At 36.6% G+C, this 25,915-nt stretch overlaps 1 protein-coding gene across 2 annotated transcripts in view; it reads left to right on the top strand.

The window, feature by feature from the left end:
• LOC113055258 (prickle-like protein 2) overlaps positions 1-25,915 on the top strand; it is a 41,298-nt gene that overhangs the window by 1,630 nt on the left and 13,753 nt on the right. Inside the window, exon 1 of one of the 2 annotated variants that reach the window (XM_026221414.1) lies at positions 20,635-21,123. The exons of the other annotated variant lie outside the window; for it this stretch is intronic. The gene's annotated coding sequence lies outside the window, so the exon portion shown is untranslated. Of the gene's footprint in view, positions 1-20,634; positions 21,124-25,915 lie in introns of those variants that run through there. 2 annotated transcript variants of the gene reach the window in all.

Raw genomic sequence — 25,915 nt, 5'->3', positions numbered from 1 at the left:
CTTATACAAAAGAGCATATGCAGTTTGCCTTCAGTGGATATTCTCCAAAATGACACAGAGGAGACAAATGTTGAAAAAAGTCATTGTTTTTGTTTTTCTTCATGTACAAAAAGTATTGTCGTCATTTCATAATGATGGCAGATGGATTTCTCTGAAGATGTCTTTCATATTTATTTGGACGTTAACAGTGTATTTTACTTGTCAGTCAATGGGACAGTTTCAAGCCTCCTGGTTTTCATGCAAAATATCTTACAATGTGTTCCGAAGATGAACAAAGCTTTTTTGGGCTAGGAACGACATGGGGGTAAGTGATTAATGGCAACATTTTCATTTTAGGGTGGAGTAACCTTTTAAATGAATTATTTTGAAATGAAGTTTAACAAATATTTCTGCAAATAAGCATATTTTACCTCAAATATCATGAATAATGTATTTGTAAATATATATTTTTTGGGAGTCACGTCGCAAAGTTTTTCTACTTTGCCTTGTCATAAAAAGGTCGAATTATCCAATATTTTTAAAGATTGCTTTACTTTGACACACAGTCATGAAGGTCGGAGTGGTCTTCTCTGTGAGCCTTATGCATTCACTACACAAAATTCCTGTCTTATTTCTCTGCCGTCTGTTGTACTTTATCTTTTATTTCTCTCTGGCTCTTTCAGGATAGAGAGCACGCTGTGGCCTGAAGATAAATACAGAGACAGTAGCCAGTGAATGAAGAGTCTAGCCGTACTTAGAGAATAGTGATTATGAGGTGAATGTGTAGATAGGAGAAGGCATGTTGAGAGGTGACAAGGACACAAAACTCTCAGTCTACCTTCATGCACACTGCAGGCTGTGAATGTGGCCATTGATTTTTTTTTTTTTTTTTTTTTGGTTGCCTCCTAAGCACAATCTTACCTCCCTCCTGCTGCTTGCTCTATTTCCTGCTCTCACAGTCACAGCCAATCAAAGCTCAGCATGCAGGGCTCCAGGAGATCTGAGTTCATCACCCAGACGGCATTCGGGTCACCAGTGATTCATAATGGCCCTCTTTAATACCCCATATGTAAACACAAAGTATATTATAGCATCAATAAACTAAAGGTCATAAGTATAACTTTTATTATTATTATTATTATTATTATTATTATTATTATTATTCTTTAATTTTACATGACTCAATTTTTTTTTCTACTGCTAAAGTTTTTTTTTTTTCATGAACATTTTCTAACCTCTCTTTGACCCTTGATTTCAAACAAGCTGTTGCTGCTGGTTCATTAAATTGATTTTAAATGCTAGAAATTTGTAGAATTGCAAGTATGATGGATTTTGCACATGCCCCATTCTTCAATAACAGCCTGTTTGCACCTATGTGTTTAGTTTTTCTGAATATTCTGGGATTGTTAGATATGCAGAATGGAAGGTAGTACACTCCCAGAACAATGTTTGATTCACAGTCATACATTTTCAATTTTAGTTTGTCAGTAATTGGTGTTTAGAAATAACATTATCTGTTATGCTTAATCCTTATGGATGGGCCAAGCATCAGCAAACAGGTGTTGATGTGTAAAGCTGGGCTGTCATATGATAATGTTGTAGGTGTGCAATATTGACAAAAAATGATACTTCAGTTTCTGGCATATTGTTGATAATGATAATTAGACAGTTTTTTTTCCTGAGAGTGTTTTGTGTGACTGGTTCCTGATTCCCAAAACCTTTCATATTCTTCATATTGTGTGCAGTGGTTCCTTCACAGAAGTGACAGATATAAACTTTTTCATTAAGGGTGATATTTGCTACCTTATAGATTTCCTGAGGTGTTTTTACCATTGTAAGAGCAATTTTGTTTGGAACTATTTTCGTTGGCAAAACACACAATATTAGCAGTATTGTGTCAAAAATTTTATTCACAATATTAACATTTTTGTTTATGATTCTGAAGTATTCAGGGAAAAAAGCACACTTGCTTGTGTAATGCTGAATTCTGTTCAGCATTTTATGAGGCTACGTCACGCAAAACACATTGTTTGAGTGACCGACTTGATGCCATCATTAAATCAACAGGTAAATCAAATAGTTGCTGGTCTTTTTTCAATTTCTAATTTTCTACATGATTATCCTGCCCAAAAGATAGCAATAATATAGCAATATCTTAGAAATAAATAATAATTAATAATGCTATCAAACTAATGCTTAATTTTATTTTATGTTCTCTCTTTTTTTGGCAAATTAATCAAACTCTACATATGAGTAAAGGGAGGCGAATCCAAAAAACTCCCACACTGGAACTAACTTTTTTAGAGTATTTATGCCTGTCTTCTCATCTGACATGATTTAGTGCGGTAATAGTAGCTTCATGCTGTGTCGTCTTCTCTTAATTTCTGTTTTATGATGGATGTTCAGCCGATTTTCTTGTGTGAAATCCAATCATTTAAATAGGAATCTTTCACAATAAAGAATGTAAGATTTCCCCAAACATATTTCACATTGCACTCAAGTTGGTCACGTGAATTTGCTATGTTGACCAACGGAAAACTGCTTGGTTTGAAAGCTATGCCTCATTTAGGCTATAGCTAGTAATGGACGATAAACCTCATCTTAACTGAACCATATCGCTTTTATTTCAGATTAGTGCACTGTAAAATCGAACAGTGAAATTAATCAAATGAAATTAGTTAATTGCACTCAAATAATAACGAAAGTTCATTGGACTTAATTTAAATAAGTTCTGTTAACTCAAAAATTTGTTGTAGTGAGGTGAACTTAAAATTATTGTGTTTTCTAGTTCCCAGCATGCTTTGCATCAGAAAACAAGGAAAATAAATTTAGAAATTAAGTGTTATTTTGTGTGTTTTTACACAAGATTAACATAGAGGGACATAAGTTAATACATAAATGTTGTGTTATATTAGATTTTACAAAGGTTTATGTTATGTTGGATTTGTAGTGTTACCGTTGTGGTGAAGAGTAGAGCCTGTGGTTAGACTGAGGATGGACAGCAAAAGCCTAATTTTGAGTGTATTTCCCACATTATAGGAGTTGAAAAATAGATAAAATTATGAGTGAATTACTCCCTAATTATAAGTTCAGAAATATAATTATTTAAGATAACTCTGAGATAATTTAAGGCAACTGGAATTAAATTTTTTAAGTTTATGTAAACTTAAAACATTTAAAAACATCACTTAAATGTTTTTGTGTAATCTGTTACAAAATATTTTTTGAGTTCTGTGAACTTATCAGGGTTTACAGTGTGGCCATTATCATATTTTGACCCCTACAAGTACAAAAAGCCATGAACGTGTGAAAAATCCAATTCATGTTAAGCAAATATAATGTTCTTTTACTGCAGTAAATGTATGTCTTCCATCCCTCTGCATTCACAGTAATGCTTGATTCTGTAGCATAAACCAATGTCTTTGTTAATTGCAGCTAAATTTATACTGAAAAAGATTGCTCATCATTTTTTTTCTTTTCAGTGACGTAAAGCATGACGTGCGTCCGTGGGAAGACAGTGGTGTTTTATAAAAGAACACATTTGATTCACAGCTCCTTTCATTGTTTAAGTGTCAACGATATCAGATTGCGGTATGTTGCGACACCCCCCCCACCCCCCACGTCCCCCATCGTGTAAGACAGAGGCAGGGAGCCAAACAAACCAGACGCTATTCTGAGGAGCTGTCAGTCAAACACAGGTGCTTCTGTCCATCCTCTGAAGGAGTGAGAAAAAGAGAAATGCCAGAGAGATGGTAGAATAATGAAAGGTGATGACAGTGAAAAACACCTAGAGAGAGAATGAAAAGGGAAAGGTTTCTTCTTTGATTTTTTTCAACCGTCCATAATCCCTTTTGGTCAAATCATTTGGTTGCCAGTCTCTGGTTCACTGATCATCTTTGTTCTACATTCTAGCTTTCCAAACTGCTGTATTTAAAACACACACACACAGACAAGCATGCAACAAATTAACGACAAGTTGCCATGAAGCTCTAATCTTCCTTAAAGACAGATCGTGCATGCTATTATATATCCATTAGAATCAATCTGAACATAGACAAGACAGAGTGCACTTTTTCTTCCCAAGCAATTAGTCTTCAAAGTGGAGCCGCATGTGTCACCAAACAAGGAAAGGGCTTTTAGAAAGGCTTGGTCGCCTGCTTTGCGGATTCTTGAACCATAAGGAGCTCTTTTTGGGTTTAACTAGCTTGATTCTGAGCTGTTTGATTAATTAAATGGTGTCATGCTAAGCTGAGTTATAGGATTAACTGGGTTAATGTGCTTTTACTGTAGTCTCTTATTGGCTCATAGTCTTTGATGTTTAAAAAGAGACAGAATGTCAGGGGTTTTTTGTGGAGTAGGGATGAGAATTATAAGGAATTTAACAATTCTGGTTTCAATTCTGATGGTTCTTGAAGTATTTTCTATCAGAATTATTATTATTATTTTATTAAACTGACATTTATTACAACAAGACTTTTATTTATAAAGTTTTTTTTTTTAATCCAGTTAAGCTTTGAAGAGTGCATCCAAAAAAAAATTAAAAATCACCATTTTTGTTCCACAGAAGAAAGAAAAGACATAAGTGTGAGTAGTTGATAGCAGCATTTTTATTTTTGGGTTAAAAAGGATAAAAGCAGTTAAAATGGTTCAATTTGGCCTGACAAAATAACGAGCTGTGAAGAACCACTCTGACTGATTCAGTAAGACACATTAGAACGATTTAAACCAATTCATCTGATTAATTAAAAAAGATCAGAATCGTAAGAGTCATTTGTTTGTTAATAAGACTACACTGAATGCACCAATGCTAGAGTGCAGATGTTCAAAATCCAAGAAGAAGATCATTCGGTTCCAGTATCTTTTAAAAATAGTTCTCAACCCTGTTGCTGACACACACCCACAAACACATGCACATGTCTTGGCAGACCATTTGGTAGAGTTTTCGCCTATGGAAACTTTGAGGGCTGCTCCAGATAGAGCATGTATGGTTAAACCAAGGACTCTTGCAACCATTGCGGTCGTAATCACTTTGCATGGAGCCGTCTGTGATTATTGATGACACACACTAATTGGGATCATAGATCATCTCCCAGACACTGACATGACCACTAAAGTCAAACACTAGGGAGCCAAAGGTCGTGTGTTAATGCCAAGTGTCATATGTCATGTGTCAAGTTAAAGTGAGGCAGCCCCTAGGCATGTCTAATATCTGCTGTGTACGTGCAAGTGCGGGGCTGATTTGTCAGATATGCGCATAAAATATCACTATATCCTGAAACAGACATGATTTCATTCACAATAACTGAATTATATAGGGGTATCAGCTCTCTCTAAGACCTGCAATCTTCTCTTTCTTGTGGATACTTTGTGAAATTATCCTCTTGGTTGGAAAATGGTGTGTCTGCAGCATTTGTGATGGTAATGTTCATAGCTGCTGGCAAGTCTGAATGTCTGTGGCATGTGAGAATGGTGAACCGTGAGAGGGTGAGCGGAAAAGACAAGGCTGGATGACAAACTTGAGCTTTAATGGGGGAAAACTTGTGTCCTGAATATTGTGTGTTTAATAGTTGCAATGATTTTTATTGAAAAAAAAAAATAATAAAATAGGTCGCTGACTAACATGTAGCAAAGAGCGTCTTTGTGTTATTGGTGACATTGAATTGAATGCAGTGAGTCATGTGGCCTCACTGTGTGTGAGATTTTGAAAAGATTAATTTACCCAGGAATACTTCGGCATGATTAGAAAACTATGACTCAGTAAATGGCTTGTGAATACGTGCATATCTATAGACAGTGTGCATTTTTATGATGAAATAACCCACATACAAATATTAATCGTAGATTTGGTTTTGTTTTTGTTTTTGTAGTTTTCTCTAAAGGATAGGTTTAGGTGTAGGGCGATAGAAAATACAGTTTGTACAGTATAAAAACAATCCCTGTAAAAACCACAAATGCAAGTGTGTGTGTGTGTGTATAGCCATAAGAAGCCTGTTCTAAATGTATAAACTGCTGATCTTCTGATGTGTTTTGGGAACAGGTGGTGGACAAGCGCCTTTAGAACTAGCAGTACTGATCCAGAGTCAGCCTGAAAACTGGATACTGGTCTGGGGTCACTGTTTGTAAGATTTAGATGGAGAACAGAGTCAGCAAGATTGAGAAAGAAAAAGAGGAACGTATAAAATGGACAAAGAAATATTGAAGGTACAGCTAAAATACCTATGATGATGAATGAGTCTATAATGAATATATCTCTCCCTCCCCCCTTCTTTTCTCCTTCATCGAGAATGAAAAAAGGGGCTCTTTCTCTCTCGCTGGCTGTCCAAAACCGCAGCCTTGGCAGCGAACACCCCACTCCATCACAGCACGCCATGCGCAATCAGCGGACCTCGTCTATACACACTCGTTTTCAGAGCTTTGCAGCACAAAATGGCAAACAGACCCCCAGGGATGACTTTCAAAAAGTCATGCTTAAGTGTGACAAGCGTGAACCTTTTCTCGATATGATAAGATGAATGGATGTCAGATGAAACGGACCATGCATGGTTATATTTGTCAGGCTGTGACAGTATCATGGGCCATGTACCACTACTAGACTCTCAAAACTTTGGCATTTTATGTCTAGAACAAAGAAAAGGAGAGAGAAGCTTCCCAAATGAAGTGTGTTCTAAATTTGTAGTAGAGCTAGCATTGATGTTTGTATACCTCTGGAACTTTCCAAATGTCCCGTAGTGTGTATGTGTGTGTGTGAAAGAGGATACAACGGCTGGGCATGCTTGAGATACCTCTGGGTGTTTTGCCAGACAACATGCAAGAACTCTACAACAGCTTTTCCTCTGTGCGCTGAGTGACATAAGGGGACTTTTTCCACCAATTTGCTGTGCGTGATGTCTTCATAGTCCTGTCACAATTGGAGGCTCTTGTCCAAGGGAGTGAGAAAAATTGTAGGTTTGTGCGTGTGCGTAATCGTGCAGAAAGCAGCGTGATTCCAAGTTATGCTAATGCCCTCAGATATTCTATGGCAGGAAAATGAAAAACACAAGAAAATAACGGAGAAAAAATGGAAAAAGAGAACAATAAACTAATAGAGAGACAGAGAGTTACATATATTTGTGTAATTTAAGAAAACCAGGTAACATTTTTAAGCATTATACTTTATGTGGCTTCGACAGATTTATTGTTATTATTATTAATAACATTTTATTGTAGTTTTTTGTATATTATTTAAATTGACCCATTTTTGGAGAGCTCTTAAAAGCATCTATTGTCGCAGATTTGCATATAGACTCAATTACAGCTTAAGAAACATTTCTTCTTATTATTATTTATATCATTGATGAAAACTTGATATTTTTAAAGCTTAATATTTTTATGGAAACCATGATACAATTTTTAGGATTATTTGACGCATAGAAAGTTATAAGGAACAGCGTTTATTTGAAATAGAAATCTTTCATAACATTCATAACATTATGAACATTTTCCTTAGATCAACTTTTGAATGATAGTGTTTGTTTTAAATTAATTTTTTTTCAAGCTTTTAGAAGCCCACCAATGCATTTGTTCAAAGATTCTACTATGATATTCTACTATCTAAATGTAGTAGTAGCCTAATTCAGATTAGAGAACATTACAGTGTTCAAATCCTAAACATACTCAACTCTAATGTTTCTTTTCTCCTCATTCAAAACCATTAATTTAGGCAATGTTCAGCCAAGATTAAGTCCTAGCTGATCATAATTCAAGTTAAAGATTCATACTGAAGTGTGAGTGTGTGTGTGGGCTTGATGACTGTAGTCCTGTAATAATCAGTAGAGATTAAATTCCCAATGTTGGCCTCCTTGCATACAAAGCTCTTCCAGCAAAGGCAACACTTGGCCATCATGCACTGTTTTATCTGATCTTCGATCAGGTTTTTGTTGGCGTCCGTATGCACAGCAATATACAGATACAGGTCCAAGCCTGGCACACTTTCAAGCATTGCAAATCCACCCCCCCCCCCCCATTTTCTTTCTCTCTCTCTGTCCGTTTCCTCTCTTCTTTTCCTCTGGGACACAAGATCATTTGGTGAATCTTTTCCAAACAAGTAAAAATGCACAGTTGCTTGTAATTGAATTGCCAAATACAGCAGACATAAAGAGAGGATACCATCCAGGAGTGTTTATTATTATTTTATTTTGTCTTTTTTTATCATAAAAAAATAAACTTATAAATCAAAAAGTCCCCATGAGAATTACAACCAGATTTTCTAGAAATGCACCTCACAGCATCCAGTCTGCTTCTGCTCTTCACACATAGCAATATATAGTGCTTGAGTGCAAACCACACATCAGAAATATTAAAAGGGCATTAGTTATCAGAATAACACTGAGGGTGCAGTTTTCGGCCACTGCTGTCGGACCTGGTGGTATTGTTTTGCAGGTCTTGCTAAGCAGTCCTTTGCTCATTAAGCTGGTGAAAGCTGTAGTGAGTTTGATAAGACTGCTAGTGATTGTTATTAATGTAACACACTTCTGTAGCCTTTCACTGGGACTGATTGACAAATGTGCAAATGTAATTAGGTGGGCAAGATCTGTAAATATGTAGAGACCATGAGTTTTAGTGCTTAAAGAGGTCATATGATGGTAAAAAGGACATTATTTTGTGTATTTGGTGTAATGAAATGTGTTTATGTGGTTTAAGGTTAAAAAAACACATTATTTTCATTCATTTTTAAAAAAGCTTATTAGTCTGAAAGTGAGGTGTTCTCTGATTGGCCAGCTATCCATTGCATTGTGATTGGCAAAATGTGGGTATGACTGAAATGTTATGCCCCTCACCATACTAGGCCGGGGGCTAGAGTGAGGAACGGCCAGTGAATTCGACGAAGGATCGGCCGGCGGATTCCGCTTCGTTCACGGTGAAAGCCGATCTGGCGATCCACAGCGTAAAGTTGAAGTATTTCCTCAGCGACCAGCTCGGATCAGCTCTAGGTATGACGAAGCGGATATCGTACTCTTTTGGAAGACCAAAGTAGTTTTGTTTTCACAATGAAACACACAGGCGGCAACAGTGAGAATAAAAGGTACACCTTCTTTCTTTGCGTGAACAGTTGGGTGGCAGTTACGCAAATCTTCCCACACAATGACGTAGATATGTAGGGGTGTGTTTAAACGAGGCATTTCAGGGGGGTGTGCACAAGTCCTAACTTTTATAAAGGATAGCTCTTTGAATTTGAGACTTTAGTCTTTGCAACTTCACAGATCTTCTTTATGCACCAAGAGCTTGTAACACTCTAAAGAGAAAGGAACATTTTAAATTGCATCATATGACCTATTTAAACTTGGCTGAGGTGTGTACTGTGCCCTCTGTTTGTTCATATTGCATGTGTGTAACTCCAGAGGGCAAGTCAAATATTACTTCCCTTCAAGTCGTTGCTGGCATTCATTCTGGGTTTCAACCGTTGCTTTTTTTCAAATTACACAGACCTCCTCTTTAGCTTCCCTCGGGCTTTACACAACCCAGCTATCCACAAGATTTGCCCCGAGTGAATTTTAACACTTATGCATGCATGCAGGACAAGAAAGAAATGAGGTTTATCTCTATGCACTGTTCCCTTAAACTCTAAACCATTAATCATGATAATGTTTTTGTATGTATTTCTTATGAAAACTACAATTTAACGGTTGGTTTAAGTTGTTTCTAAGGCTCACAATAGATAGTGTTTGTTCTGACGCTCAGCACTATTGAAAAATGTGACTTCGTGACTTTCTTCAAAAAAGCAAATGCAAGACTCATGTTGACACTGTCAGTGCAAGCATGAGAGAGCAAACTTCATATTATCTCTTTCTCCTCCCTCTCTCTGCTTTTTTCATCTGTTCCTCCTCATTTTAAACACTGACACTGCTAGAAACCTATACATCTTTCTGTCCGATTCCTCAGCGAAATAAATGGCAATGCTGTCAAATAAAACCAGTATGTCATTAAATATGGACAGTGACCTCAAACTTTTTCACCCTATTGTTTAACATTGGGTTAAATGTTGAAAAAGAAAGTCTAGAAAGAATGTTAATTGTTAGTATTTTTCTAAGATCAGTCTGATATCTATGACCAGAAATTAAGCATTTCAAGATTTCACATAGAACCAGGTTTTCCTTGCATTTGGGGTCTAATTTCAACCACATGCTGTGTCGTTACGGAAGATGTCTTGATCCAATGACAACGGAACTAGGTGAGCGAAACATTTAACCATTATCACCCTAACCCAACCTTGATATTTCCCCCGAGAAAAACACACAAAGCCCTAAACCTGAAGCTAAATAAATGGTTGGCACAACAGACGCCAGCAAGAGGAGATGTCTGATAGATCCCTCCCATTGAACAGTCAGGCTTCAGTAAATGAGCTGGATTGTTGATTTGTCCCGTTCTCTGTTTGTTTTTTCAGTCTGCCTGTTATATGTTGAACATTTACTCACATGAACACATTTAGCCCCATAGCGCTTTTTCATCATTGCTTGACTAAACCATTTGCAAACAATTAGGTTCCTCCTGAAGGTTCCACACATGCACACAACTCCCTGGGGCTTGAAGAGGGGTTGTTTCTCTAGTAATGAAAGAGAATCTCCCATGGCCACGATGAGTTTTCAAGCCTAAATATTTCTTAATTTGTTCAATCTTATTGAGATATACGCACACAAACAGCTCTCTGTAACACCTAACCCAAATCTGTCAAATATACTCATTACCAGTTTGTAATAAATTCATTAAGAAATTTGACCTTTTAAAACTGTTTCTTCTGGTTAAAATGTAAATGCTCTAACTGTTGAATTCTCCAGTGATACAGTCATCTCATCTGAATCAGGGGAGAAATATGCACAGATCAAGTATCAAGCGAAAACGGTTCTAATGAAGAAACAAATTCATCTACATCTTGGATGGCTTGAGCCTTGAGTAAATTTTGTTTTGGTAAATTATTACTTTAAATCTGAAGGGAAACAAATATTGCACTTGGAGTATAGTGCATGAATTGTATTAACCACTTTTAAGGTACTTCTGTGGTGATATCATGTAATTTGAGTCCTCATTCATTGTAATTGCATGGAAAAGAGCAAGCAATTCGTTATGTCATTTCTGTCAACCAAAGAAAGATGAAAAATGGTGACAGAGTGAATTGTCCCTTTAAGCTTTGTTTAATTTTAATGCCCAATAGTTTAAGATACAACCAGCCCTATAATGCTCATCATGACAATGTCTGTCATTAATGGGCTGCTGTCATTTTTCATCTCTGTAATTTATTGGCTGATGAAGAGGCAACTTAGTCATGCGATGAATTGCCCATTTAAACAAATCTAAGATTGTACCTTGTAGAGCCCTTGCAATGGCCTAAAAAGTGTAGTTGAGAAAGCTGGAAGCAGATGAGCAGAGAGAGGGTGAGACCCCCAGTGAGTCATATCTTCAGTATTAATGTCAACTCAAGGCAATTAGAGGCAGCAAAACTCGCTTCGAAAATATAAAGGACATAGAAGTGAATCATAGTGATTGTTTCCTCCATTAAGCAGGTGTCAGATTTTGATACAACTGATTTCCATTTTGTCTTTTTTGTGTGTCTGACTCATATGCTGAATTTTGTTTCCGCTGTTCTGGAAATTTTGCTTTATAGCTGAAGTGTGTCATTTCTGTGCCACTTACTGTATGTCACTGAATTTGCAAAAACAGTGCTCATTCACCAAGCATGTAGCCTATTCTAGAGGCGTAATGGTATATGTATTTGTCCTGAATCATCACGGTATGGACACCACGATTCGGTTCATGGGGTCAGACGACAAATACAGCCAATCATTGGCGATCAGTCCAAAAGGGGTGCGCGTGTTAATTCAGCTCTAACCGTCACAGCAGGAAAGAACAAATGTTTCAATGGCATTTTTTTTCCTCTTACCTCCATATAATGCATAGGCTTTTAGCGTTTATATTAAGCACAGCTACTTTGTTTAGCACATTAACCAAGGATACACTAATATTGCTGCTGTTCCATAAGCGCCACCTGCTGTCAGAGAAAAAAATCAGCATTTTCATTCAGTCCATTTGCAGGTGTCTTATGTAGCTTTCTTTCACAAATCTATAGTCAGACCATTATGTTTTTTGCTTTAAATCTTGAAACTATACAATCTAATTCAAATTATAAACAACTGCTCATGCTACATGTATAGCACTAGCCTACTGCCTGTTCAAAACAAATAAAAAAAAACATTTTCTGCAATACCGATCTCGTATTGCAATGTGACCCCACCCCAAAATGGACATACGTACCAAACCATGACTTCTCAGTGTATCGTTATACCCCTATTGTATATTCGAAAATTTGTTCGTGAAATCTGCGTATAGACTATATGCTTTCACAAAAAAAACTAAATTTATTCTAAAATTATTACAAATGACTAACCTCGGGAATGTGGTCACTCATTTGGAATACTCAGAGTTGGTTAACATTAGAACGAGGTTAAGAACAAATTCACGTTTGTATGAATGTAATGAGTTAGACCATTTTTGTGAGATGTTCTGTATGTACACACATGAAAAAAAATCCATGCAATTATTAGTGAATGAGACCCAATAATTGGCAGATAAACCCAAGTAATTTCCCTCATGAAAAACATCTTGGCCTGGGTGTGAGGAGGGTTAGAGCTGTTTTTATCTGTCTGTTTGTGGCCGACACAGGATCTCTAAAGTTTACGAAGGTCACCAGCTTTAGTGTGTCGAATTCTTCAACTGGCCTTTTAAGCAGAGCTCTGTGGTGGAGACTCGTGTGAGTGTGACCGTTCTTGTCTTGGACTTCTTTTGTTCTTATCTCAACAACATCTCGTAGAAGGCATGTTCGTCTGCTTAGTACCAACAAAAACGACTCTCTTGAGGGAAGAATAAAAGTGGACAAATGAAAACTTGAGATGATACTTCAGAAATAGGAAGGATTTGCACACAGGCTGTAAAATAGACCAGATGGCTGAGTTCATACATTGTTCACACTCCCACACACATAATCCTGTGAGGAAGGAAAAATTGCTTACTAGCGTCATTACAAATCTGTGAGCCTTACATATTTATTTAATTTCGTTGCCTCTGCACTACATATGATATGAGTGCTTAAGAAGTCTGCTAGATCATGTTTAGATGCACATATGGCCTGATTTGCTACATCATTTGCTTCATACTAAGCAAAAATAAATAAATAAAACAAGATCTGTGGATAGCTGATAGGAAGACCTCTTTAGGCCTAGATTTAACACTAAATGATAGTATAAACAGATCAATAATATGATCAAGAACAGCTGTGTGTCTGTTAGCGTCTCTACAGAGGATGTCAAAAAACTGCAACTAGCGCATGCTAATTTATGCCAATTATGGCTCTCGATTAGCGAATGGAGTTTCATAGCCATATTGTAGCCTCAAAACTTAGCTGGTGTTGCTGGTTCAAGTAACTAGTCAAGCACTTTAGCATCTAACACAATATATTCTACTATTTGGTATTTTTTTGCAGGATATAGTGTCTACTAATGCATGCTAATGCTGTTTTGTACTGTTATTCTATATTAGCAACATATCTGTAAGACAAGACCTTTAATATGCCAAAAGTGCTAATTATCAGGCATGTGTGTGTCAACATCGATAGCTCAAAAGCTAGCCACTGTGCTACTGACCTCTGGCCTGAATATGGTAATTCGTAATAAGCATGATGAAAACAAACACGGTGCCCTTTTCTCTGGCCTGGCACTCAAGTCTTGTCACACATAGTTGCTTCATTGTTTTTATGGGGTTTTATTCAGGGTATGATAGCTAGCGTGCAACACAGATGAACAAAATGGGATAATTATGTCATATCCTGTGACTTGTTACACCCGCACAGTAACGAATCGCCGGAGGGGATGACAGATGCAGTGTTTGGTGGATTGGTCTCTCGGCACCAGCCGTGAATGATAAAGTAGAGCGATTACATATTCCAGCCACAAGCTAAACAGTTTTAACATTTTAATCAGTAATTAACATCATGCCGTTGGTAGATGCAGGAAAAACTGGATTTAATTTTTCATTATTGAATGTGGAGTTGTTGTTCATTTGGTTGGTGATTTTTAAACTAAAATCTTCAGAAGGCACAAGCTCAGTCTCTTAAACACTTAACAAATTAATGATGCTTTAAGCACAGCAGCATTTATTACAGTGTTCCTTTAAATTCACCTATTAGATTTCAGGGTTTTAAATGGCTCGTTTTTTGTGTGTTTAGTGAAAGCATGCTATTTATGTCCTTTCTACACCCACAGAAGGTGGGGGGGGGGGGGGGTTAAGAAACCGCTCTGATTTGGCACTGTAGAATTATACAGCCTACCTCCTCTCCGGCATCTCACGGCATACATAAACGTTTTTTTAGATTTCAACGACTTTCAACCGGCAATTAACAGGGATAAAAAAATAACTCCGAAAAGGCAGGTGTGCCACGTCAGAGTGAGTGTGTGTGTGATTCAGGTATACCCTACATTATGGGGGAGAAATGGGAGAAAATCCTTGTTTTTGTGGGGATATTTGTTGGTCCCCATGAAGAGACAAGCTTATAAATAAATCTTAAGTAGCAGAAAGTTTTCTGTGAAGGGTAGATTTAGGGATAGGTTTAGGGTAAGGGGATAGAAAATACAGTCTAAAAATCATTACGTCTATGGAAACGTTCATCGAAACTGAATTGTCGGGCAGATCTGATTCACATTTGGAAAACAGTATCAGTATGTTGTTGTTGTTTTTTTTCTTTTAATTTATTTAATTTGTTTTTTAATTTGTACCCATTAGGTAGTGAGTTAGTATCTTAGTGTCTTTCATACAATGTCAAAATATCTGCTCTGGATCTCACAGAATATTTAAATCTCCATATTTAATCACTGGCAGCTTGTTTAAGACTGTGAAGATTTGGAACGCCTCTAGTCAATGCCATTGTGTGGCAGAAAGGCTGTTTTTCAAACATGGTTCATATCTGGCCCGACAATTCCCACTGTGCCTCAGTTTCTTCCTAGTAAGTTAGGAAAATAAGTAAAGACTCAAGACGGCTTAATTCCAAGGCTCAGAGGTTTGGGATGAGTGTATAACTCCCCTCTAGCCCTGTGCTCTGATCCATTTTTGGGACGGCCTGCACAGAGGAGTGTCTGTGTATGAAGCAGAGGGAGTCTGCGAGAAACAAGCGCACTGTGAAAAGCATACTAAGAGTGTAGATATGTGTGAAATAGACTCCAAACCTTCTCCATATCCAGTGTCCCTCACAAACACACTAACACTGTATCCCCCATCATTTGCAATTCAAATAAACACCAAAATGGTAAGTGTGTGTGTATGTGTGTGCTCCCCTTTCTGCTTGATGCCTGCCCGGGCCATTAATGCCGTGTAGGGTGTAACATTCTTCTTGAATTCATGTGAGGGAAATGTAAATAAGCACAGACCACGGGGCAAGATTTAGAGAGATGAGTGTTGACTGTTGAAGTGCAAAGATCTAATATTGGGAAATAAAGTCCATCGTTCTTTCTCGCTCTGTTTCTGTTTAGATTGATCACCTCACTCTTTTCTCGGGTTTTTATATTTGAGGTTTTACTTCATGAATATTATTAACACTACAGTTTGGGGTCAGTACAATTTTTTTTTTTTTTATGTTTTAGTTTCTTATTCTCAGCATAAGATTGATTTGGTCAAAAATACAGTAATATTGTGAAATATTATTACAGTTGTAAGAGCTTACTATTTTAATGTTTTAAAATGTCCTTAATTTGTGTCATTCCTCCAGCTTTATTGTCACAAGAAAGCTCAGAATAACATTAATTTGAAAGACTTTTTTTTTATTTTACATTATTAATGTCACGTTTGATCCATTTAATGCATCCTTTGCTGAATAAAAATGATCATTATTTATTTATTTTCTATTACTGACCCTAAACAGTGGTGTATAAAAAAAAACTACCATCCAAAGAACCTCTTCCTTTCTGGACCAAGATACATTATATATTTGACATAGTTTATCATCAGATTGAACTTATTGAACTTCAGATTACCCACTATGCATGTGAGTGAGATAGAGACGATGTTCAATAGGCTCTTTTCTCTGTTCTCTAATATTTTCACATCTATAATTGAATTAGTTCATTTTCTGCCGTTCTTGCTTGTTCTTCTATCTGGAATTTCTGCCTTGGAGCAGTAAAACAAATTAATTCCATTTCTTCCTTTACCATATGCTATTTAAACTCTTTAACATTCATAATGAATAGGTGAAGTCTTCTCTAAAAGTCTCCTCCTTTTCTTATGTCATTCCTGAAACATCCTTTTTATTTTATCTTCTGTTGTTTCCATAGCAGCCTGAGGCTCCCTCTTCCTCTAATAGATTGTTGCCCATTTCTGGGTGAAATCAGACTATAATGGATACTAGTATTCTTGTTTTTCCACCGCTGGCCTCTGGAAATCTCAAAGGTACAAGGCTAGTCCAGAGGTAATATATCTCCTTTGAAGATGAATTGTTGAAAGTGAGTCCTGACATGGTTTGGCTGTAAGAAGGGAGTGTATGCAGAGCATTTTGGGCTGATAGTTACTACGTCTCTGTCTGATGAAAAATTTAAACCATTGTTCTTTATAATAAATGTCAATGATATGATATCAATGATATCAATGTTTAAATACTAATACGAACATTTTCTGGGCAATTGTAACTTTAATAAAGTATCAATAAGATTTCACCAGAGCTACTTTGCTGAAATGTGAGATGTATTGCATATAATCTAACTAAATAAATTATTTTAAAACAGAGTAAAATTGTGTTTTTTAATGTGTTAGGAAGATTTTAGGATGATACATTATACCGACACAAGGTTATTAGTTATGAGGAAGTGGAGCATAAGTGTGAGAACTAGTTTCTTTTTTCTGCCAAAATATAGCCAAATAAACTTTACATGCACATTTATCTTACCGTTCCACTTCATCTGTCTCTCTTCCGGACATGTCAGGCCTATCTCAGGCTCAGGTCTGTGTAAATAACTGTTCCCTGACTGCTGCAGTCTCCTCAAACTAAATATTTAAACAGGGCATACTTGAGCACCCATTTATTTAACTTTAAAATGTAACTTGCTGCTTTAAAACCATTGAAAATCGCTAAAGGGAAGCTAGAATGCTTTCCTTAGAGATATCCTTGCACTCAATGGTATAATTATCAAAATATTCCTGTTCTTTTGTAGGTTTTGGCATATTGGTGCATGTATATTGTACAATTTACCACCATTTCAGTAGGAGATTTAATTTTTTTTTTTTTTACGTTAAAATGTACTGATAACCACCAAAATAATACAGGTGGCACAATAAAAAAACACAATGGAAATAAGCCTACTGCTTTTTTTGCGTGAACTGTATATATAGGCTATATATATCATCTGCAGTTTTTGAAATGTTTTATGGTTAGACTATATGGTGCTTTCCTGTACAATTGTTTTAAACCTTGTCTAATAAAGAAAACAAACAAAGAAATTATGAATCAGTTTATTGTGAGTGGCTTTTCCATAAAACATGGCCAGTACTTATAAAGACAAAACCCATCAGTACTGATACCAAAATGAGAAGAAACTTAATTATTTATATAAAGCATATATGTCATATGTCACAGAGGGTAATTTCCTTTTACTGTTTTTCACCATAATTTATATGGTGATTCAGTTTTAAAAGGCAAAAACCATACATTTGACAGTATTTTATGTAAAATTGCATGCAATGGTAATGCAATGGCTCAGGCCATCCAAGATGTAGATGACTTTTTTTTTCTTCCATAGAACAGAAAAGATGATTTTAGCAGAATGGATTAAGGTTGTAAATAATGTATAGTTTCTTGCTGACAGATATTGTACTTCTTAAGACCATAATATTCATTAGGAGCCACAGACATTCATGTTGCCTTCTAACTGTCAAACGACGGTAGCCATTGATTTGCATTTCACGAATCATCACCAAGGACCATGGTTTCAATTAAAAATCTTTGTGTTACACAGGCTAATGTCATTTGATTGTTTTTCACTCTAAATTATAGGGAAATTCATAGTTTTACCATGCAAGAACCATAAATTGGACAATATCTTATAGTAAAATAAAATGCACTGTTTAAACCATTTACAATTTTTTTACATATGGTAATGTGACTTAGTTCACCATTAACATTTTATCACTGTCATTTTTACAGTACAGTATATCTATTCTTATATTTACTAAAACTTTAAGGATTTCAGTAGCTTACTGGCAACATAATGCCAATTTAAGTGCATATAGTTCTTAACTTAATAAAAAGACCACTGGCAAGACCATCTCCTGTGTATTTTGTGAGAAATAACATGACTGTGCTGTGGGATGTAACACCTACAACCATCTCTGAGTGGATCTACTAGTAGTGAATGAATGGAAGTTCAGTGAAATGGGCTCTGGAATGTGATGTAAGACCCTTTGAGAGTCAGTGATCCAGCCCCCTCACATTGTTCCGACTGAAAGCGCAGGTTTATATTTGTTCGTATGATTGCTATGTGCAGGATCGAGGGATGGAGGGAGAGAGAAATGTTTGGAGTAGATGAATCATCAGTGCAGCTCGAATGCTTTGGGTATTTTTAGAGACACTTTATTGTTCTATCTTGAAACAAGCCAAGTGCACCATTAAATGTAGAATATAATAGTCCATGTGTCGTGTTGTATCTCCACTTGTAACTCTTCAGTGCGGTAAAAACCTTCTTTGGTACTGTCAAAGCAAATGTTCTCTGCTTCTGGCTTGAGTTTGAAAAAATAGATCTGGATGGCTCAGAAAACTTCCCATCGTGCTGTGCAGCTGCTGTCCTCCCTTTAATCTGATTCTTTGATGGATGTGGCACAGCAGTACTTCCACACAGTGAAGAGCCCTTTCAAAGTGGAAGTGGGGCAGAAATAGCCAGTGAATCCACAAGGTCATACAGGAGCTCAGGGTCCCAATGCAGCTCTGGATAGCTTAATGTAATACACAGCCTGTCTTTTCTTCCCTTTCTTCACATGTACAGGCTGTAAATAGTTAACAAAGCTCCCGAGCAAATTTAATTTCAAGCAAAGTCTGTGTTGTAACACAAAAATTATTTCACTTTTAATACCACAATCACATTTTTTTTTGCACGTTATTTTGCATAAAATAAAACAGCCAATTGCACTTAAAGCTGATGTGTTTTCCTGTACCTTGTTTCCTTGAAGCCTATTCCCCAGATGGAATTTGGTTATCTCATCCTGAGGTCACACCAGAAAAAGAGATGTAAGCATTCCTCTGCAATCAGCTGTTGAGCTGTACAGCTGCCCTAGTGTTGACTTAGAATGATAGCAATCAGCATTTTGGCTAAGAAAGGGGATGTGGTACATTTGTGAAATTAAAGGACATAAATTGTAATGCACCTTTGCATTTCTTATTTCACCAAATGTATTAGTTATTATCAAGGTTATATCGTAAACAATTTGTAAATTGAAATAAAGCTGAAATTAAATTTAAAAAAATATATTAAGACGTAAAAACTATAAATGTAAATTAATTGGAAATAAACCTAAACGTGAAATATAGATTAAACCTACATAGTAAATAATGAATATTCCCAAAACACTACAAATTAAACTAACTGAAAATGTACAATGTACAATGTAAAATAAAAAATGACTCTGGTATGAAGTTAGTAGCACATGATTCAAAGTTCTATATAGTGAAAACTGTCATGCTTTCAACAAGCTATATTTTGTTCTTTTGATGTCGGATGGGCAGAATAATGTAATCATAAAAGAAGCCAATCAGCCTCATGATTTGGGAAACAGTGGGTTTGCTGGATTTCAGCAGTGTATGCTTGTGGCTGTGGGGAACCGAGTGGCTGTCAGTGTATGTTACTCCAAAGCCTAAAGCACTGGAGATGGGGGTAATTGATACTACTGTGTGTGTGTGTGTGTGTGTGTGTGTGTGTGTGTGTGTGTTCGTGTAGGGGTTTGCCTCAGGTTGAAATGAGAAGCACAATCCAATAGGAGATGCTCTTCATTCAGATGGATGCACATCAACACCAACAACCTGGAAGTTAAAGCCAGTTGCATTCAAATGGATGTTTTATTGAGTAATACTGTTGGCAAATTTCTTTCTTTCTCTTTGTTGTGACCTATAATGTTGTGATATTTGTCTTTTGATAAGAGAATTTATTTACCCAGCCAGGCACAACTCTTGCTGTTAAGCATCATCTTTGAATGCTCTGTGTTGGGTTTTGGTGGTCTTTGACTGACTGGGAGATTTTGGATAAGGGGAGAGTAGGTCAAATGTTTCATTGGGTAAATTATTCTTGCAAACTCTGCATAATGTTATGCATTATGTAAGTTAAGTTCAAGTAATACAAAAATAAATAGTCTTAGGGTTTAATAGGCCTAAAGGAAACGTTGGCATCAGGATTTTTTTTTTTTTTTTTTAATGAAGTTAAGCTAATGCAGTTTATAAATTTAACAAAACCTCTGAAGTTATGGTAGCTATTATTTACATATAACGGGTATTCTTTCTCCTGCTCGGATACTTTTGCCTTGTGTAGGCTGTTGCCTGGGGTCTTTACAGTCGGAGGGAAAGCGACTGATTTGCATGTAAATGATTTCAAGAACACAAGCTGTTCACGTCGCTAAATAAACTAATGTAAGAAGGTTGACTTGCTGACATCATGGACGCTCATTACCATTCACAAGCTCGAGTGGGCAGAGCGAACAGCGAGCCAGTCGAGTCCAAGCCTTGAGTTCTCGAGCTCTCATAGCTTGTTATTGAGGAGAAGCGCAGGCTGTTCATGGCTTTAAGCCCCGAATGCTGCCACTGCTGCTGGTGGAGCTATCACGGAGAATCGCGCTGGATCTGCGGGAGACGCTTCGTGCTTTCACCTTATTGTAGATGATTTATCAAAAGCATTAGCGCTTTAGGCATGTCATTCCTGGACGACACCTTTGTACGAACTAAGGCTGGTCAATAGTGCGAAAAAGCCGTGCGGATTGAGCGCTTGTTTGTGGAGAAGTGAAAGTGCGCCAACTGATCGCCTTTAATGCTGGATATGTTTAGTGCGTGCACGGATCGGTTCTCGACGGACGACATCAAACTCTCGTCTTCGTTCACGGTGAAAGGTAAGCGTTTGTGGCTCTGTTACTTTAATCGGGACTGCAGTTTAAAATGATGCGTGATGACTTTTCCCTTCGTTCGCTGCGTGATGTGGTCGAGGTATTCCTTGAAAGTCGATCCATAAACTTAAAAATCAAACGCAGGTCAAGTAACGTAACTATTAGGCGAATGTTACGGATCGACGCGTCTGTTAAAAATACTGTTATTATAAAGAGTCTTTTCTGGCGTTTACCTTTTTCTACGTCTGATTTCATCTAACAAGATTACGAAAATGACTGAAACACTGAAATAAATGGAACTTTTCAGTTTAGTTATCTTTAATCTTGAGTCATTGCTCGGTGACCTGTTCCAGTTAGTCGGATTACTAATCATTAGGCCTTTGTTTGGTGGTGTTTTGTTGGAATAACACATGAAGGGACGAATCGGATAATAATACCAGGAGAGTTGAATTCGTAAAAGGGGGAGACGCTTCACGCTTCTCGCGTTTGCAGATCTCAGATACCCGATTCGTCAATGAATCGTTTTTATTAGTCGGATCTTTTTCAGTGATTTGGTTGACCCGGGTAAAGAAACCGGGTTGAATGATTAGTTCACGAATCGGTCCAAGTGGTTCTCCAGTCAACAACTTTATTAAACTGAGAACAGTCAATTTCGCAAATCGATTAATTCGCCTATGATAAAAACCGGTTCACACCAAGAACTACAAAGTTTTACCCAACGCAACAGCTGACTCGATCACTAACGTAAAAATATCTGTATCAGTTATATAACCATCAAAAGAACTGAAATGTGGAATGACTCTGGCTTTCCATCACTGTTTTGATGCTTTGCTTGTTTGCTGTCAATGGGATGTTACTCTGGGCTGAATCCATCTTATTTTACCGCACTATTTTGATTAAATCAATATCGTTTCCTCTCACACCCCTCATCCATTTGAAGCAGCCTCCATTTAAACTGGTTTCTTTTTCGTTGAATAATTGATTTACCTCCCTGTTCATATAGTAGTAGGTTATCAGTCATGATGGTTGTCTTAAATCAATTACTTGTGTCAGTGTTTACATTATGGGAGCTTTTAAAGTAATATAGGCACAGAAAAGTGACAACAGTAGTAAGGTCTTCCAGGGAATACAGCTGTCTTGTATTCTGTATTATTGAAACTCAGTTAATACCAGTGTTAATTGTCTTATTGTGCTGCTTTTTCAAAATGTATAAATTATATATATTTTTTCATAATCTGTATTGTCAAAATTTTTGTACGTTGCTCCCTTTTCACTACTGTTAAAGGGATAGTTCATCCAAAAATGAAAATGGTCATCATTTATTTAAAGCTTTTCCAAATTCAATGCTTGATAAAAATTTCTCATAAGCGTAATTGATTTGGTCTAAAGAGAGAATTAATAAATGTCTATTTTTGTTTGAAAACTACAAATAAAATATCTACCAAAATAAATGTTGGTAACTGCAATTTGACTAAAATAATGACTAAAAGTAGACAAAAATGGAATTACTTGTAGTCAACTAAAACTAGACTCATATGACTAAAATGTGACTGAGACTATTAAGCATTTTCGTCTCAAGATAAAGATTAAGACTGACTAAATCAAAAATGCCTGTCGATATCAACACTGGTCAATACCACAACACAAAGCTTTTGACATAAAAATTACAGAATCAATCACTTATCACTTATCTTTTTTTGTTGCATATACACAAAAGATAAGTGAGAATAGAAGATGAATTGGTTTTTACCACCCAGCTGTGACCAGCTGTGTCCTCCACTATGAGTTGCCCTTTAAAAAGCTTGTTTAATCCATCCGGAATGATGAATTTTAATTTGTTTGTTTTTTTAAGTAACAAAAAGGTTTACTTTTATATATGGTTTTAGTTAACTATAATGCTGGCCACAGCTGACCTCCCTTTATTTAAATGGAAGTTGTATCAAAGATGACAATGCCATTGTGTCTAGACATAGGCTGTTGTTAAAGAGAATTAGATGAGATGAGTCTGGTGGTTGCACAGGCCTTAATTTTAAGGGATAAGTTTCCCTCAAGCTAACAATAAGTCCACATCTGTTGTTGTCTGAGCAATTTAAAAATGCAATGATTAACCCACAATATGCAATTGTCCGATCCGATCATAAATCACATTTACCATTCCTCTTGGAGGCCTCAGGGGCATTACAACCTTCTGCGCCATCTCTAGATTACACTCCCAGTCTTCCATATTTGCTATGTAGGACAAACCCTTTCAAAAGTGCAGTCTTGTAGATCACATTGACTTGGTTTAAGCATGACGTTTTTATTGAAATCAGCATGCATAGTTGCAACCCGGCATCTTTTTTAATTTCCGATCACATTTAGACAATTAGAAGAGCATACATTGGACTGTGGAGTGGTATTGAGCCTAGAATTTGCAGTCATGAGCATGTCAAAACAAGGAAGGAGTTTCACTCAGGCCTTTCTGTGTGATTAAGAAGGAAGTTACAGTGACCTCATTTTTGTCCAGTTCATTTATCTAGACCAGACTGACATCTCCATGGAACTCTTTTCACATTCATCTCAGAAATCTCACTGCAGCTAAATGGGTTTATCTTTCCCAGATAAGCATACAATTTTAGTTATGACTGGTTAAAATGTTCTGGTCCAAGACTACACTTTCCAAGAGGGCTGTATTACTCCGTAGTGATCCCTTTTTGTTTTGTTTTCCGCCCTTTAGTTGATATGCTCTGCAGAAAGACCAAGCACTGTGTGAGAGAGCATCAGTGTCATCAGTGTTTGGTGTTTCACAGATGGATTGTATGTGAGGGCCTCTAATGTTCCTGTGAGCGTTCAGTATTAATGCGAGTTGTGAAGTTGCCACCCTCGAGTAATGCAGGTGAATTGTCCTTGCTCAAGGGTGTTGGAACTGCAGAGAGACCAGCTGCATGGCCTATATATATATACAGTGTATATATATATGAAGTCTGCTCACAGTTACCTCCCACAAAACCCTGTATCTAGTCTCTGAGTCTTTCATTTTGATTTAAAGAAATGCTTTTAAGAAGAGCTTCATGCATCCTTCATCTTAAATATAAGTAAACTATTGTGTTCTAGGCTAGGGTTTCCCAACCCTTTTTTCTCTAGTGAACCGACGTAGCCCTATTTGTAAGTACCAATTCATCGATTACAAGGAATTTGTTTTCTTTTGAGTTTCATTGTACTGGAATTTTATTTGGCATTATTATTATCGTGAGCATGAAATTAAATATTTTTTTCTGAATGCAAGTTATTGATCTTGTAAACAATTCATCCATTCTTGTAACTAGATCTTCTGGTGAAACTGTAGACTTCCCTCTGGCGATGTATGCCAGAATTTTCTAATCTTTTTGTCCAACCAATTGCTTGTAATTGCATTGCAATCTGCCTTCAAATCGACAACCCATGGAAAGAATCAAGCACCTGCATTTTTTCCATTAATCCATTTCACTTGGATCTACATTACAATGTGAAAGATTCCGTTGCTACTTCTGTTACATTGAATTTAATGTTATTAAAGTGGCAGTTATTAGGGATGGACCGACATGAAAATTCTTGGCAGAAGCTGAATAAAATGAAACGCTGTGCTGATGGCCAAATTCCAAACATGGTTTTTCACATTTTCCCTCCATGTAGGCCTATTTTGTCTTTTTTTTTTTTCACCATTGTATTAAATTGCCAAAATATTTCTAGAAGACTTTATACCAACAAAGCACAATTGAACTTAAAATTAATAAGTTAGTAAAATATATTTTTTACTGTACAAATAAAGTCAACCTTGCTGAGTATAAGAGAACTAGAATATATTACAGGTCCCAGTTTGAACACTGTTTGTGAATGTTATAATAAATGTATAATAGAACTGTTGTAGGGTAAAATTACAATACTATAATTTATGAATGTTTATGAAGTTGCTTCTTTTATTTTGGCAGAAACCCAGAGAAAGATCTCGGTACTTCTTTTTGTTGACAACAGCATGCATATTTATAAATTATTCTCATTATGAATTTGGGAAGATATTTGTCGCACGTATCAAATTGTCACATGCCTCTAAAAATTTTCTTTCGTTTTGGACTTTGCACCCTTGCACCGCAAGCTCGTCCAGTACTGTAATACATGCACTTCCTGCGTGCATTAGAAAATATAGCACTCTGCAGTTTATTTACTAATCGTTTGAGGTAATTTCTTGATTTCAATCATCATACAGTAACCAAACCACCAGCATCAGCCACCTCTTCTTCTCATCGGAGATGTGATGCAGCAGCAATAAACAGTTTCTCGCTGTCGGTGCTTCATGCTTGTAATGTTTTCTGCGTCTTTCTCTAAAAGTTTTAAATAGCCTACTTTCACACTGCCTCTATTTGATTGCGTTAGTCATTGTTCAGTACAGTTATTCTGTTATTGTTCAGTTATTCTGCCTTTTCGCTTATTCGGCTGAACACGAAATATATATTTTTGCTCTTTTTGGCCGAATAATTTCAGTTGCCGAAGATTTGGTGCATCCCTAGCCACCAAGACACCAGAGGTTGTTTGGTGTCGGCAAGTTTTGACCGTTTTGCAGGCTATCATAGACAAACTTTCTCTGAGAGATCTAACAGAGAATGAAATCCATATGTTTAACAAAAGTCATTTGCACTCTTTGCATGGTGATATTTAAATACTACAGAGACTTAACTAGTGTTAAATGAAGTTTTCAAGTGAATACACAGTCAGTGCTGAGAAGATATGAATTTCATGTAAAAAGAGTTGTACGCTACCATTCAAATGTTTGTGCAGTTGCATT

This window comes from Carassius auratus, chromosome 36 (assembly GCF_003368295.1).
Source record: "Carassius auratus strain Wakin chromosome 36, ASM336829v1, whole genome shotgun sequence".
Taxonomy (NCBI): domain Eukaryota; kingdom Metazoa; phylum Chordata; class Actinopteri; order Cypriniformes; family Cyprinidae; genus Carassius; species Carassius auratus.
This window is presented reverse-complemented; position numbering and strand designations above follow the sequence as displayed.